Genomic DNA, 14,485 nt, shown 5'->3' with positions numbered 1-14,485 from the left:
TTATTATATATATTTTTAAATTTTAACAGCTTTATTGAGGTATAATTGACATACAAAGAACTGCACATATTCAGGGTGTATAATTTGATGAATTTGGATGTATGCAAATACCCATACAACCATCACCACTCAAGGTAATAGATGTATGCAACTTCTCCAAGTTTTTTTGTGTCCCTTTGTTTTTGTTTTTTTTTGTTTTCCTGGGAAGAACACCTAACAGGAAATCTACCTTCTTAACATATGATCCAGCAATACCACCTCTGGGTATATATCCAAAGGGATTGAAATCAGGATCTCAGAAAGACATCTTCATTCCCATGTTCACTGTAAAATTAGTCACAATAGCCAAGATATGAAAACAACCTGTTTCCATTGACAGATAAATGCATAAAGAAAATGTAGTATACAATGGAATTATTCATCCTTAAAAAAAAGAAAATCCTGCCATTTGAGACAACATGGATGAATCTGAAGGACATTATGCTAAGAGAAAGAAGCCATTCACAGAAGGGTAAATAGTTTATGATTACACTTATATGAGGTATCTATAATAGTCAAACTCATAGAAGCAGAGAATATAACAGTGGTTGTCAGGGGTAAGTTAAGAGAGGTGAGGAGTTGTTCAATGGTTGTAAAGTTTCAATTATGCTACATGAATGAATTCTAGAGATCTACTATACAGCTAAGTGCCTATGGTTAAAAATACTGTATTGTGCTTATCATTACTATTTTGAAGAAAATATTAAAAAGTATATTATGGTCACTTTAAGGTCAACAACAGATAAGCCACCAAAATAAAGTATCATTTTTAAAAAACCTCAAGAAATAATCGAAGCTATTTCAGCAAGACTTTAAAAATTCATTTCTAACTATGGAAATCTCATGGGATTCAGAGGACTATAATGAAATCCTAATAGAGCTGGTTGTTCTCCATAATTGACCAAATAAAATCAAATCGTTCCTGAAATTTGCTAGCTAGAAAATTATTCTAAGCTTAACTCTATGCTAGGAAGGCCAAGTTACCTCAGAAGTGGTTTTGTAGGCTACAAATTTAATAACCGATATATTCAATAATTTATAAGGCAATGGACCAAATCTTTGGCAGGGATTTTCTTATTTTCCCACAGCTGAAGTTTCTGGAGAATTGCTCTCATATTAGAAAAAAAAATACACTAAGTGGAACTGCTTATGAAGAATATATTGTTTTTGTCTTTAAACCACTTTATTCAGGTATGACTGACATGTTTAAAAACTGTACCTATTTTATATACAATCTCACAGTGACTTTGGAGATAAGTATAAACCCATGAAATCATCACCACTACCAAGGCCATAGTACACCTGTCATCTCCCAAAGTTTCCTCCCAGCTCCTTTATTATCATTATTGGGGTTTTTGTTGTTGTTGTCACTGTTTTTCAATATGGACAATTAACATAAGGTAGATCTTACCCTCTCAGCAAATTTTAAGTATAAAATGGAGTTTTGCTAGCTATAGGCACTACACTGTATAGTAGATTTCCAGAAATTACTTCTCTTACATATAACTGGAACTTTGTACCCTTTAACTGCCACCTCCCCAATTCTCCCATTTTCCTAGACCCTGGCAATCCCCATTCTACTCTATCCTTCTAAGAGTTTGTTTTAGATTCCACACATAAGTGAAATTGTAGAGTATCTGTTTATTTTGTGTCTGGATGACTTCATTTAACAGAATACCCTCCAAGTCCATCCATGTTGTCTCAAATGACATGATTTTCTTTTTTTAAAGGCAGGGTAATATTTCATTGTATTTTATTTTTCCATTAATCTACCTATGAACATTTAGGTTGTTGCTCTATCTTGGCTATTGTGAATAATGTTGCAATGGGCATGGGCTTGCAGATGTCTTTTCAAGGTCTTAATTTCAATTTATTTGGATATATACCCAGAAGAGGGGCTGCTGGATTGTACAGTAGTTCTATTTTTAATTTACTGAGGAATCTCCATACTGTTTTCCATAATTGCTGCTCCAATTTCCATTCCCATCAACAGTATACAAGGATTCCCTTTTCTTCACATTCTCTCCAACACTGGTTATTTTTTGTTGTTGTTGATTTTTTTTACTAGTAATAGACATTCTAACAGGCATGAAGTGATGTTTCATTGTGGTTTGGGTTTGCATTTTCAGAAAAACAACAGAAAAGATCAATAAAACAGAAGGGTTGGTTTTTTGAGAAGATAAAGTTGACAAATCCTTAGCTCGGCTAAGAAAAAAAGAAGACTCAAGAAAAATTATAAATAAAAGAGAATGCAAATGATATTATAGAAATACAAATGATCATAACAGACTATTATGAGCAATCAAATACAAACAAATTGGATAACCTAAAGTAAATGCATACATTTCTAGAAATATACAAGCTACTAAGACTGCACCATGAATAAATAGAGAATCTGAACAGATCCATAATGAGTAAGGATATTTTTTCGGTAATCAAACATCTCCCAACAAAAAAATGCTCAAGACCAGATGGCTTCAGTGGTGAATTCTACCAAACATTTAAAGAGGAATAAGTTGTTAATAAATATTTTCTCTTTTTTTGAGTTTTTCTCATCACCAATTCAGGTTCGGTAGTCTCAGACAGGTGATATCTGTCTACACTAGTCTATAATATGGTTTGGCTGTGTCCCCACCCAAATCTCATCTTGAATTGTAACTCCCACAATTACCACGTGTCGTGGGAGGAACTCAGTGGGAGGTGATTAAATTATGGGGGCAGGTCTTTCTTGCACTGTGCTCATGATAGTGAATGAGTCTCATGAGATCTGATGGTTTTAAAATGAGGGTTTCCCTGCACATTATCTCCCTTGCTGCTGCCATGTAAGAAGTGCCTTTCACCTTCCACTATGGTTGTGAGGCCTCCCTAGCCACGTGAAACTCTTAAGTCTATTAAACCTCTTTTTTTTTTTTTGTAAATTTCCCAGTCTTGGGTATATCTTTATCAGCAGTGTGAAAATGGACTAATACAGTCTAGTTTACCAGAAAAGCAGAACCATTAGGAGATACATACTGAGAAATTTGTTACAAGAAATTAGCTTATGGGGAATGCCTAGAAAGTTCCAAAATCCATAGGGTGAGTCATCAGTAAGGGAAGAATGGGACTATTGGGCATAGGTGGAAGCTGTGGTCCACAAGCATAAGTTTATTCTCAGGAATGCCTCAGCTCTGCTTTTAAAGCCTTTCAACTAATTAAATCAGTACCCACCAGATTATCTAGAAAAACCCCCTTTACTAAAAGTCAACTGATTTTAGGATTTAATTACATCTACAAAATAGCTTCATAGCAACATCTAGATTGGTACTTGAATAACCAGAGGATGAGGCCTGGCCAGGTTGACACAGTAAAACCACCACCATAGTCCACCTGTCAATCTGGCACCTATACACATTCCTAAAGTCAAACTCTAAATAAAGTGAGTAACAAAGTCATACATCCACCCAAAATAATACGACTGTCTTGTTTTGTTTTGGTTTGGTTTGGTTTGTTTGTTTTTTGATTTTTTCTTTTTTTTTTTTTTTTGAAACGAAGTCTCACTCTTGTCACCCAGGCTAGAGTGCAATGGCACAATCTTGGCTCACTGCAACCTCCACTTCCCAGGTTCAAGTGATTCTCCTGCCTCAGTCTCCTGAGTAGCTGATATTACAGGTGTCTGCCACTACACCCAGGTAACTTTTTTTATTTTTAGTAGAAACAGGGTTTTACCGTGTTGGCCAGGCTGGTCTCAAACTCCTGACGTCAGGTGATCTGCCCGCCTGGGCCTCCCAAAGTGCTGGGATTACAGGCATGATCCACCGTACCCAGCCTGCTTTTTTTTTTTTTACATAAAAGAAAATATACTTACCTTTTTCCCAGAAGAGGATTCCAAATCCTTGGATGATGTTCACTCTCCTCCTTTGATATCCTGTAACTTACTGCAGAATAAAGTTAACAGCCATTTAAGGGAATAAGACAGGGAAGAAACTTTTAAAAAATGGTTAATATAGATATGCAAACATATTCAAAATAAAATAAGGAAGGAATACGTATAACTCTTACAATCCTTGTTTCTGTAACTGGTCATGCTCTTGTAGCTGGTATTTATAACTACTTTCTTCCTGTACTCTTTTGATATTCCCTTTGCCCTCAGCAAGCAGTGCAGCTAGTCATGGTTCTTTGCCTGGTGAATTGAACCAAACTTTCATGCCTGAAGCATTCGGCCACTAGCAGTTCTGCCTGGATTGGGTTGTGGGTATCCATTGATTTGACATGGTTTGGCTCTGTTCCTACCCAAATCTCATCTTGTACTGTAGTTTCCATAATCCTCACATGTCATTGAAAGTACCTGGTGGGAGGTAATTGAATCATGGAGGTGGTTACCTCTATGTTATTTTTGTGATAGTGAGTGAGTTCTCACAAAATCTGATTTTTTTTTTTTTTTTTTTTTTAGGTGGAGTCTCACTCTGTTGCCCAGGCTGGAGTGCAGTGGCGCCATCTCGGCTCACTGCAACCTCCAACTCCCAGGTTCACACCATTCTCCTGTCTCAGCCTCCCGAGAAGCCGGGACTACAAGCACCTGCCGCCACACCCGGCTAATTTTTTGTATTTTTAGTAGAGACAGGGTTTCACCATGTTAGCCAGGATGGTCTCGATCTCCTGACCTCATGATCTGCCCGCCTTGGCCTCCCAAAGTGTTGGGATTACAGGCATGAGCCACCGTGCCAGGTGGTTTTATAAGGGAATTTCCCCCCACTTTTTTCTGCACTTCTCCTTGCTGCTGCCATGTGAAAAAGGATGTGTTTGCTTCCCCTTCTGCCATGATTGTAAGTTTCCTGAGCCCTGTGTCCCAGCTGCTCCAGTGGTGACTAAAAGAGGCCAAGGTATAGCTCAGGTCGTTGCTTCAGAGGGTGCAAGACCCAACTCTTGGGTTGGGTCTTGGCGTTGGTGTTCATCCTGCAGAGGCCCATAAGACAAGAATTGAGGTTTGGGAACTTTCGCTTAGATTTCAGAGGATGCATGGAAATGCCTGGATGTCCAGGGAGAAGTTTGGTGCAGGGGTGGAGTCCTCCTGGAGAACCCCTGCTAGATCAGTGCAGAAGGGAAACGTGAGGTGGGAACCACCACACAGAGTCCCCACTTGGGCACTGCCTAGAGTGGCTGTAAGAAAAGGGTCACCATTCTCCAGAACCCAGAATGGTAGATCCACAGACAGCTTGCACCCTGCACCTGGAAAAGCCACAGACACTCAATGCCAGACATGAAAAAACCCAAGAGTGGGGCTGTATCCTGCAAAGCCACAGGGGCAGAGCTGCCCAAGGTTGTGGGAGCCCATCTCTTGCATCAGTCTAACCTGGATGTGAGACAGGGAGTCAAAGGAGATCATTTTGGAACTTTGCAGTTTAATGACTGCCCCGTTGAATTTCAGACTGGCATAGGTCCTGAACCCCCTTTGTTTTGGTCAGTTTCTCCCATTTGGAATGGGTGTATTTTCTCAATGCTTGTCCCCATTATATAGCTAAATTGCTTTTGATTTTACAGGCTCCTAGGGACCTGAGAAAAGGGACTTGTCTTGTCTCAGATGTGACTTTGGACTTGGACTTTTGAGTTCATGCTAGAATGAGTTAATACCTGGGAGGACTGTTGGAAGGACATGATTGTGTTTTGAATTTTGAGGACATGAGTTTTGTGATGGGCTGGGGTGGAATATGGTTTGGCTATGTTGCCAGCCAAATCTCATCTTGAACTGTAGTTCCCATAATCCTCAGGTGTTATAGGAGAAACCTGGTGGGAGGTAAGTGGATCATGGGGACGGTTACCTCCATGCTGTTCTCATAATAGTGGGTGAGTTCTCATGAGATATGATGGTTTTTTAAGGTGCTTTTCTCCAACTTCACTCTGCACTTTTCCTTGCTGCCGCGAGGTAAGGAGGGATGTGTTTGCTTCCCCTTCTGCCATGATTGCAAGTTTCCTGAGGCCTCCCCAGTCATGCTAAACTGTGAGTCAATTAAACTTCTTTCCTTTATAAATTACTCAGATTTGGGTATGTACTTATTAGCAACGTGAGAATGGACTAATACAGGTCTTAGCTATAGGATGTGGGAGACATCATAAAGAATCTCTTACATTTAAAAAATCTTATTTCCCGCCATGTGTAGTAGCGACCCAGCATCCCCTTAATAATCAGGATCTGTTATCCCAGACAATAGATTAACTTCCTCTTTGTATATTGATTAAGAAGGACAAGGAACCCAAACTGGGCAGGTAGTAGCCTCAACATCCATTTTGCTGCAATCATTGTTCTGTCTCCTGGTGGAAGTATTTCCCCTTTTGGAACAAAGATCTCTAGACCATCATAGGCTACAGTTGAGGAGACATAATGCAAAAATATATCTGAGAGATCATTAAGGGTAATAATGCATAGAGTTACTCCCATTTCCACTCCTTAATTTCTGGACAAATAAACCCTGGCCGTAGGGAAAACAGCACCATATAATGGATGGTGATGTAGAGCATTAACACATCCTAGAGGAAAGTGCCCCTATCCTGACTCCTGCTAGGTATTTCTATTTAGCTGAAAGTGTAACTGAGTCTTCAAAAGACTGTCCAACATTCTATAAAGTCAGCTACTTCAAGACAATTTGGAACATAGGCTAGTGGATTCCGTAAGCATGAGATCATTGCCATGTTTAATCACTACAAAGTAAGTTCCTTGACCAGAGCTGTGTATAATACTGTGATGGTGGATAAGATATTCTCTAAGTCGACAGGTGCTAATTTTGGCAGAAATACTGTATGCAAGGAAAGCAAGTCCATGTTCAGAAGAAGTGTCTATTCTAGTAAGAACAATGTATCTTCTATGATGAAAGCAGTTCTCTGTAATCAAGCAACCATCAGGTAGTTGGCTGTTATCTTGGGGCATGGTTCTATTATGAGGACTCAGTGTTGGTCTTTGCTGCTGGCAGAGTATAGACTTAGGTCAGGAAAGCCCCAGTGAGTATAATTTCATGTTTCTGAGCCTATGCGTCATCTCCATTCCTGACATCATAGCCAATTTGTTCAGAGCTCGTTAGTGGCTGGAGTGTCTGAAGAAAGAGATGACTGGTATCCAGACATTTTTTCCTATCCACTTGATTATTAAAATCATTCTCTGTTGACGTAATCCTGTGTTGAAGATTCAAAAGAGATGCCAACATGTTCACCCACTTTATTCATTTTGTGAGATCTATATACATACTGCTTTCCAAGACTTCTTTGTCACCAATTTTTCCAATTATGTTTCTTCCAAGTTCCTAACCATCCATCCAAACCATTAGCCTCACCCCATTGAATAATACAGAGTCATATATCTGACCATTTCTCCTTCAATGGAAAGTGAACAACGAGGTGAACTGCTCTAAGTTCTGCCCACTGAAAGAACTTTTCCTCACCACTGTCCTTCAAAAATGTCCCAGAAAAGAGCTAGAGTGATGGAGTTTTCTACTTTTGGCTGGTGCTGCATGTTGTGCAGAACTATCTGTAAACCAGGTCTGAGTTTTCACTTTCTCAGTTAACTGATAAGAAACTCCCAATGAGGCCATTGGTGTGGGCTGAGATTGAGAAGATAATGTGGCAGGAGTAGGGCCGTGGGCATTTGTGTTACTTCCTTATGTAACTTACTATTGCCCGGAAAGCCACCTCAAGCCTCACATATACCACTTCCATTGACTGGCACAGTACTGCTGTGCATGCCTAACTTCCATGCTTAGTAGATTAGACAGCACCCAGTTCATGATAGATAGCTCAGATCACATTATAACTTGGTGGTCCATGATAATATATTCGGTCCCTATTAAGACCTGGGACCAAGCCAAAAACTGTTTCTCAAAAATAGGATACACCTCTCCTCAAATAATGTCATTTTGTTATAATGTTGATAAGAAAAAAAAAATCGATTCCCTTTCAGGCTACTGTCTGTGTGGAGTTTGCACAGTCTCCCCATGTCTGTGTGGGTTTTCTTCAGGGACTCCTGTCTTCTCTCACATCCCAAAGTTGTGCATGTTAGGTGAAGTGGAGTGTTTAAATCATCCCCACTGGAGTGAGTGTGGGTGTGTGTGAGTGCACTCTGTGATGGATGGGGTCCTGCCCGGGTTGCACCCTGAGCTGCTGAGATAGGCTCCAGCCACTTGTGACCCTGAACTGGAATAATTGGGTAAACAATTATCTTACTTGTTTTCATTAACCTTTCTTAAATATGTGTGTAGCCCATATTTATTTTAATATTTAATATTAGAAGTGTTTTCATCTTTATTTAAAAGTTGAGTGATGTTTCTGTGACCAGAAATATGCATATTGCTTGAAGGTGCAGTTTTTGAGAATCTATAGATCAGGTCAAGTGAGGACTTACTGTACATATCTGCAGAAAATAGCAGAGTTTTACTCTAAAATCCTGAGTCTGTGTTATGATTCACTTATAAGAGGCTTCCAAAGACTCCAAAAAGCATCTCTCTCTGACACTGACATTTTAAATGTCATCAGATCTTCCGGATCATGGCTTGCTGGTGACACATGGCCCAAATGTCAGAACAGCTTGCACAGCAGGCTAGACCTGATGCAGAACCCTTTCTTGATCTTGCTTCTACTCAAAACTAGCAGCTTTTCAGGTCTTTCAGTAAATGGGCTGGAGTAGTACACACAAAAAGAACAATGTGCTGCCTTGAAAATCTAAAGAGGCCCCCTATGCAATGCGCTTCTTTTTTGGCTGTAGGAGGACCAATCAGATACAAAAATCTTATTTTTCACCTGAGAAGGAATACTTTGACCTTCCTTTCACCATTAGACCCTGGGAATTAGTTGATATGGAAGACCTCTCAATTTTTGTGAAATATATTTCCCACCCTCTGAAACACAAGTGTCCAGAGCAGTTGCTAGTTTCTGGTTACCAGGTCCAATCAGCATAATGTCATCAATGCAATGGAACGGACTGATTTTCTGCAGAAAGGGAAATCAATCAAGGTCCCAGCGGACTACATGATGATATAAGGCTGAAGAATGGACATATCCTGTAAGTAGAACAGTAAAGGTGTATTTCTGGTTTTTCCAACTGAAAGAAAACTGCTTCTAATGATCTTTACTAACATATATAGCAAAAAAAAAAATCATTTTTTTTTCAGGTGAATAGCTGTATACCAAATACCTGAGGATGTGTTAATTTGCCCAAGCGATTAAACCACCTCTGGAACAGCAGCTGTAATTAGAATCACCACCTGATTAAGTTGACAGTAATCCACTGTCATTCTCCAAGATCCATCTGTTTTGTGCACAGGCCAAATAGATGAATTGAATGTGGATGTGGTGGGAAGTCACTATGCTCACACGTTTTACGTCCTCCAGGATTGCAGCATTACTTTTAGTTTACTATCTTCCTAGGTAGGGGCAGTTACAGTGGCTTCCAATTATTTTTCTTTCCATAATATCCCTTATTTCACAGGTCAGAAAACCAATGTAGAGATTTTGTTACATTCTGAATGTGTCTATTCCAATAATGCTTGTGGAACTGGTGAAATAATCACAGGACTTGTTCAGGGACATGCTGAACCCACTGAGACAAATATGAACTAATGATCAATTAATCACCTAACCTTCATAAGCCTCTATTACGCCTCCACAGTGACATTTTGGGTGTCCAGAAATTAGTGTCATTTTAGTCAGTGTTCAGTAATCTTCAAAAAGTCTAATTATTTCTATTTTCCAAAGCAAAAGCAAACTGGTAAATAACTAGATCTCTTTCGGAAAGACCAGAAGAAAGATTAACAGTATACACACATTTTTTTGGCAGTGCAGTGGAGTTCTTCCTCAAAGGGACTCAGCCTCCCTTTCATTTAAGGGGTTCTGGGATGGTAAATTGTCTCAGCGTGGAAATTAATTGAGGTGTTATGTCTCTCTGTTTTGGTGATTTGAATTAGACTTCTGCTCACTAGACCTGGAACTTTTCCACCTATACACATCATTCATTAGACTGCCCATCTATTTCTTTTCTAGTGACATCATTATCAACTAGTTAATGCCGTAGGTCTTTGGGAGTTACAGTATTCTGGTTACTGCTTTGACTCTGCAGTTTATTGCGGTGACTATCTGGTTTTTGATGATCCCTGTCAAATAGCAGCAGTTTCCACTGTAATATCGGACTTGCAGAAAAGAGTAAAGAGAGAGCTCTCAAGGATGCTAGGATTCCCCCTATAAATTTATTTCTCATAATTGTGGTAAAAGGTATGTCTTCTGGACTCTCCAATTGGATGAGCAGTTCTTACATGATAAATCTATTCAAACATTTCAACCTCCCTGAGACTTTAGATGCCTTCCTCCATAGTATACCAAGGCAATCCTGACATTTCAACTTCATTTATTGTAGGCCACCTTCAGTTTCGTGTTTCAACCTATGGACAAAACAAACTGTTAGAGCCCTTCCTAGACCACTAACCTTAGTGAGCCATAGTAATACATCAGACTAATCCAACTTTATATTCCTTCCACCATAATGCCGCACTCTTAAGACCCATTCCCACACCTATTTCCCCAGATTTATGTGTGTATAAATTGGAAAAATCATTCTGTTCTTCTTGCAGGTCATTCATTGTACCTTACCGTTTGGGCTCTGCTGAGACTTATGTCTAATTGTAGGTCTAGATGCAGAGAAGGGTGGGTGGAGATAGGTCCTAAGAAGAATCAGCAGTACCTTGCAAGGCAATTACAGATTCTTCAGGAAGAACAGATAACGTCCTTAGACAGGGGTGGGTGGCTGCTTCTCCCAGCAAGAAAACTGTCCAAATTCAAGGGTTCAATGTCCCCAGCTTCACTGGGATCTGTCAATATGCCCTCATTCCAATTTTCAGGATCCCATTCCTTCCCAATCATTTTAACAGAAAACACCTTGTGGGGTTGGAAATTCAATTTGTGTTGTAATTAAGCCACTCACAGGGAGATTCAGGGTTTAATTTTTAGAAATCTCAGACCTGTAGGTAGAAAAGATAAGAGTGACTTTTAGGGCATAAAAAACAGACTATTACATTATTTAGGTGGAACTTGAGCTGGAATTTGAAGTCCTGCACTTCTTTTATTTCTGGAACAGTGAGGAGTAACTGACCAGCTCCACGATACTCTTAGGTTTGATAAAAATATTCTAAGGTAGCAAATACATGGTAACCCACAACTTCAACTTCTACAGGTATTTGATCACAAGTGTCCAATGGTTATATTTTCCATATCTCTTTTGTCATATTATGCCATGGATTTCTAATGCTCTATCACTGGAAATAGTCATTAGTGCTTTTAAATATAATCACATGAGGCAAATAAATTCCCAAACCCCAGAAACAATTCAGAAAACTCATCCATATGATTATGTTCCTTTAGAACAATGTCAAGAAGCAACATCTATATCCATCATCATTTATCCAGGGAAACAGACCAGTAGGAGATATATTGTAAGATTTTTTTTCAAGAAATTGGTTTATATGATTGTGGGGACTGATAAGGCTAGTCTAAAATCCATACGGCAGGCTGGAACTCTTGGTTATGGGCTGCAGCTTCTGGCCACAAGTTGAATTTCTTCTGCGTCAGAGAAACTTCAGCTTTGCTTTTAAGGCTTTCCAACTGGTGAAATGAGGCTCTGCTAAATTATCTAGGATAATGTCTCTTAAAGTCAACTGAGTATTGACTTTACTTAACTCTATAAATTACCGTCACAGTAACACCTAAATTAGTATTTATTGAATAACTTGTGACTGTAACTTACCCATGTCAACAATAAGTCCATCACAATGTCACATAAAAAACTCCTACTTTATTAGAAAATGGGCTATAAGTGGCCCATGAGTTTGCAGCTTCTCCTCTGTTATATAAATTTTCCTTTTTTAGTACTTAAAAAAATCCTCCAAATCTCCATAAATCAGTGTGTTTAATTTAAGAGACTGCAACATGATCAAGTTAAATATCAATAGTAAAATTACTATACCAACATTTCAATGGTAAGTTAGATATGCAATTGTTAAATATAATTTGAAAGGATTTTATATATTATTTGGCCATTTAAATTTATTATTATATTTTACAAAGTCATTGAAAAATATTATAATTGAATATAATGTGAAGTAAAGAAGGGTGCAAAATAGATAGAATATGATAATATTTGTGTGTAAGATAGATGCCTGAAGAAGGAACATTTAGGACGTTATATCAATATCTTCTGTGTGTGAAGAGAGAGTTGCAAATCACCTTAGGACTAATTTTTATAATTTTTATTTAATCACTTAAGTGATTTTCTTTGTTCAAGCCACTGTGAAACTCATTACTCCAGACCAGGTTGAAACAGCATCTTCTGTGGCCTGAAAAGATGGCAGTACCACTTGGTATAAGGAGCTGTCCCTGTGCGAAGAAGTTAGCAATTTACACAGGGACTAGGATTTATCTTGGGAGGAAAAGAACACCAAACTTGATCTTTCCTCTTATACAAATATTTCTGTTGAACTGAAGTGGGCTGGATCAGGTCCTTCTGTAAGAAATGATATCAATGACTCCAAAGAGGCACTCACCTTCAGAGAAGAGGTCACTGGTGAGGGTGACTGGAGCTGAACACAAGAACAGAAGTGACCCTGGCAGTAGCTGGTCCCGCAACAGCCTGTAACAGGGAACATAATCAACCACAAGTTTTGTGGGTAGTTTAGGTGTTGAAAAACAATAGTGATCATTAATATTGTATATACATTACCTTTTACTAGATGTCCTACATAGTTTAAACACGAAAAAGAGGAACTAAAGGCTGTGAAATTCCAACTCAGAATATAAATAAAAAATGAGAAAGCCTTGGTGGTAACTTTGAACAAATCCCTTATCTCCTAAAGTGGCAGAGCAGATAAACTGAGGACCAATATCAAGACTGGACTGTCAAAATTGCAGTTGCAGTGCAAACGAGATACTCAATTCAGTTATGTCTCAAAGTAAGAAGAAACCACTGCTGGAGAAATAATATAATCCCAAGAAATAGGATGGAAATATTGTGGCAAATGCAACAAGGTTGAACACTTTGAATCTCCCCATCTTTCTAAATTTCCCTTGTCTTCCGTTTCACAACTCTACATCTATACTCAGCACAGGAAAAAATATCTAATCTGTTCTTGTCAAGTTGAATTATTGGTTAGGGATTTCCGTGTTAATCTCAGATGGAAAATATTTAATTACAAGGTCCTTCCTGTATCTAAGAGTTATTACATGACAGAACAAGTGGACCAACCTCTCTACCTCCAACAGCCTCTTTATCACTGAGATTTTCTGTGTGCCCATGGCAAGCAGAATTCCAAGACAATCCTTGAGATTTCTACCCCATTGTGTATAATGCACTGCTTTTGAGTACGGGTGAAGCCTGTAAATATGAGGCATTATCAGCCTCATCATTATGTTTTATTATATGCAATAGAGATTTTAGCAGATATAATTAAAGTTCCACATTCAGTTAAGTTAATCATATCGGAAATTATCTAATGAGAATCTGTCCTACTCAGGTGAGGTATCAAATGGGGGTCTAGAGTTTTAAAATGCAAAGAATCAGAGAGACATTCTCCCTATGGCCTCAAACAAGAAAGCAAATAGCCATATTTTGAATTTCTGTGAAGGTGAATCATCATCAGAGTCTGAGTGTCTCAGTCCTAAAACTACAAGGAACTAAATTCTGTCAACAACTTAAATAAGTTTGAAAAAAAACTTCACATTCCAAATGAGACTCCAGTCTGGCTGACACCTTGATTTCAGCCTTGTAAGACTTTGACCAGAGAACCCAGTTGAAACGTGGCTGGACTTCTGAACTACTGAACTCTGAGCTAATAAATGGATGTAGCTTGTTTTGAACCATGAAGTCTGGTGGCTTGTTATGTAGCAGTGTAAAACTAACTCAGTGCCTCTGACAATCTGCCCTTACTTTGTAGAATGTGATACAGGGCCACCATTTGCCAATCTGTTGTGAGTTGATATAGTTACTTTTCTTCATTTTAACTGAATGGGGCTGATCTCCCTTCCTCTCTTTCTCTCTGTCTCTCTCTCTCTCCCCCACACACACACCCCACACAATTTTACTTATAAATATTAGAATTTTGTTATATATCAAATATAGTCTCCTTCACTTTATATAAGAAAAAATGGGTATCAGAATAATTACTGAGTTTATTCCAAATTACACAACTAGCCACGGACCAAGGTAAAATTTAAGTCAGTCTTAGTTACAAGGTTGGTTCTCTTTTAACTAAGAGAAATAAAAATATTCCAAAAATATTTCTAAACTTTATCAAAAACTAAGGAATTAATGGAATGTGTTTGTCATAGATAGCGTGCTGCCCAGATCCCTTGTAGAAATAAAGGGCTTGTTTTTTAAACTTCTGTAAGCACTTCCCTAAGGCAGGTCTCCACTATTAGCCCTCTACAGAAACTGTCTTTGTTGGGGACA

The 14,485-nt window shown here is 38.6% G+C and overlaps 1 long non-coding RNA gene across 2 annotated transcripts in view; it reads left to right on the top strand.

Annotated features, from left to right (window-relative positions):
• LOC129524340 (uncharacterized) overlaps positions 1 to 9,405 on the top strand; it is a 136,940-nt gene extending 127,535 nt beyond the window's left edge. Inside the window, exons 3-5 of one of the 2 annotated variants that reach the window (XR_010134961.1) lie at positions 3,590 to 3,707; positions 4,469 to 9,058; positions 9,168 to 9,405. This is a non-coding gene — a long non-coding RNA (uncharacterized lncRNA). Of the gene's footprint in view, positions 1 to 3,589; positions 3,708 to 4,468; positions 9,059 to 9,167 lie in introns of those variants that run through there. The other variant, XR_010134960.1, reaches the window with a different exon arrangement.
• The last annotated feature ends 5,080 nt before the right edge of the window (positions 9,406 to 14,485 follow it).

This window comes from Gorilla gorilla, chromosome 7 (genome assembly GCF_029281585.2).
Source record: "Gorilla gorilla gorilla isolate KB3781 chromosome 7, NHGRI_mGorGor1-v2.1_pri, whole genome shotgun sequence".
Taxonomy (NCBI): domain Eukaryota; kingdom Metazoa; phylum Chordata; class Mammalia; order Primates; family Hominidae; genus Gorilla; species Gorilla gorilla.
Note: the sequence above shows the minus strand (reverse complement) of the source record. Positions and strands in the feature narration are given on the sequence as shown.